Below are 2806 nucleotides of genomic sequence, written 5' to 3'. Positions count from 1 at the left end.
CTTTTTTAATTAGATCCTTTATTAGCTTTCTTTTTCTGAAAATAAAATGGTACTTTAAACTACATGAAACTTCCATTTGCATAAATCAAAATTGGTCAAATACCAGCATTTCAAATGGATCAACCTAATGACAAAACATAAAAATAAAAATAATACATGTAATAGTATCTCTACATGAAATAGAGGAAATTTGAAGAATTCAAAACGTATAATGGTAAAAATAAAAATCACTCATTTCATGGCTGGTCACAGCGGCTCATGCCTGTAATCCCAGCACTTTGGGAGGCCAAGGCGGTCAGATCACCTGAGGTCAGGAGTTCGAGATCAGCCTGGCCAACATGGTGAAACCCAGTCTCTACTAAAACTACAAAAATTAGCTGGGATGGTGGCAGGTGCCTATAATCCTAGTCACTGAGGAGGCTGAGGTAGGAGAATCACTTGAACCTGGGAGGCAGAGGTTGTGGTGAGCTGAGATTGTGGCACTGCACTCCAGCCTGGGCAACAGAGCGAGACTCTGTTAATAAAAAAAAAAAAAAAAAAAAAAAAAAATCACTCATTTCAGAGAGGATCAAAGTGAACAATTTGGCGTTTTGCCTTCCAATTATTTTATATTTTTATCTTTAATACATATTATTAGAGCATTAGTGCAGCATTAGCATGTCTTTCAAACATATTTAAGGTATAATTGCAACCACTACTACTAATACTAGCAAGCACGTACATTAATAACTATGCACAGATACTGTGCTATGCACTCCACAAGTATGAACTCATTTAGTCATCATAGCAACCCTACGAGGTAAGTACTACCGTCAATCCCATTTTACATAGGAATATTATACATATGGGTACAATTTTGTACCCACTTTTCTAACTTCATTTGTGGTTCTCACACACTGTTAAAAATTCCTTGAGATCATATTCTTCAATGTTAGCAGAGTTCTTCATAAGTTTGTGCTATGGGAACAGGAAACTTTTCTTCTGAAGGGTCAGATTGTAAATATTTTAAGCTATGTGGGCCAGACAGTCTCTGCTGTAAGTACACAAGTCCGCTGCTGTATTGAGAGTTACAGCCAACAGGCAAAGAAATGGGCGTGACTGTGTCCCAGTGAAAACCTATTAACAAAACAGGTTGCCAGCTCCCAGGCTGCAGTATGTCACACTCTGCACTATTATTAGTTCACTGTTTTCTATTGTTGGACATTTAGCCTTCTTATAATTTTTAACATGAAAATGAGAATTTCAATCTAGTTCAATCTATTCATACTTTTCTTCGGCTTTGTTTTCGTTACTTTACAACTCAGAGAGCTTTTTCCATTTGTATTGAAGTCCTTATCTGTAGGATCTCTGTTGATGCCTTTAAAACAACATTGAATGTTTTCAGTCATTGTGGATTTCTTTTGTTGTTCAGCAAAAGAGGAACTTCCATTCTCAGGAAAATTTCAACTTTTAATAAATTGCATAAAGTTGGAGCGAGGTGTAGTAACAAGCCCATATGCACATTTATTCTGCCACCAAAATCCCTAGAAATTATAGGGAAAAATGTTAATAATGAAAAAAAAAAACTACATAAAACTCTGAATACAAGAAAGAGAACACTGCCACTTGCTATGGTCTAAATGTTTGTGTCTCTTCAAAATTCTTATGTTGGAACTCTAATCCCCAAGATTACAGTGTTAGGAGGTGGGGCTTTGGGAATGGCATCAGTGCCCTTTTCAAGGAACACCAGAAAGCTACCTTGCCCCTTCCACCATATGAGGACACAAAAGAAAGCCTTACTTATAAACCAGAAAGTGGGCCCTAACTAGACACTAAATCTGCCAGTGCCTTATCTTGGACTAACCCAAATGGAATGCTATAACACCAGAGTAAACACATACATAAAAACCTTCATACACTGTACAGTATATTTTCTATGGTGCATTAGCTTTCTATTGTTGCATAGTGCCCTAAAATCAGGGGTCCTCCAACCCCCAGGTAATGGACTGATACCAGTCCATGGCCTGTTAGGAATGGTCCACACAGCAGGAGGTGAGTGGCAGGCAAGGGAGCAAAGACTCATCTGTATTTAGAGCCTCTCTCCATTGCTTGCATTACCACCTGAGCTCCACCTCCTGTCAGTTCAGAGGCTGTATTAGATTATTACAGGAGCATGAACCCAATTGTAAACTGTGCATGGGAGGGATCTAGGTTGCATGCTCCTTACGAGAATCTAATGCATGATGATCTGTCACTGTCTCCCATTACCCCTAGATGGGATTGTCTAGAACAAGCTCAGGGCTCCCACTGATTCTACGTGATGGTGAGTTGTATACTTATTTCATTATATATTACATTGTAATAATAATATTAGGTTGGTGCAAAAGTAATTGTGAGTTTTGCCATTGAAAGTAAAGAAATAGCACGAAGTGGACCTAATAGACATCTACAGAACTCTCCATCCCAAATCAACAGAATATACATTCTTCTCAGCACCACATCGCACTTATTCCAAAACTGACCACATAGTTGGAAGTAAAGCACTCCTCAGCAAATGTAAAAGAACAGAAATTATAACAAACTGTCTCTCAGACCACAGTGCAATTAAACTAGAACTCAGGACTAAGAAACTCAATCAAAACCGCTCAACTACATGGAAACTGAACAACCTGCTCCTGAATGACTACTGGGTACATAACGAAATGAAGGCAGAAATAAAGATGTTCTTTGGAACCAATGAGAACAAAGATACAACATACCAGAATCTCTGGGACACATTTAAAGCAGTGTGTAGAGGGAAATTTATAGCACTAAATGCCCACAAGAG

The sequence above is a fragment of the Rhinopithecus bieti genome, unplaced genomic scaffold (assembly GCF_001698545.2).
Source record: "Rhinopithecus bieti isolate Rb0 unplaced genomic scaffold, ASM169854v2 scaffold_41913, whole genome shotgun sequence".
Classification (NCBI taxonomy): Eukaryota; Metazoa; Chordata; class Mammalia; order Primates; family Cercopithecidae; genus Rhinopithecus; species Rhinopithecus bieti.
The sequence above is the reverse complement of the archived record's forward strand: the minus strand, read 5'-3'. Positions refer to the sequence as shown.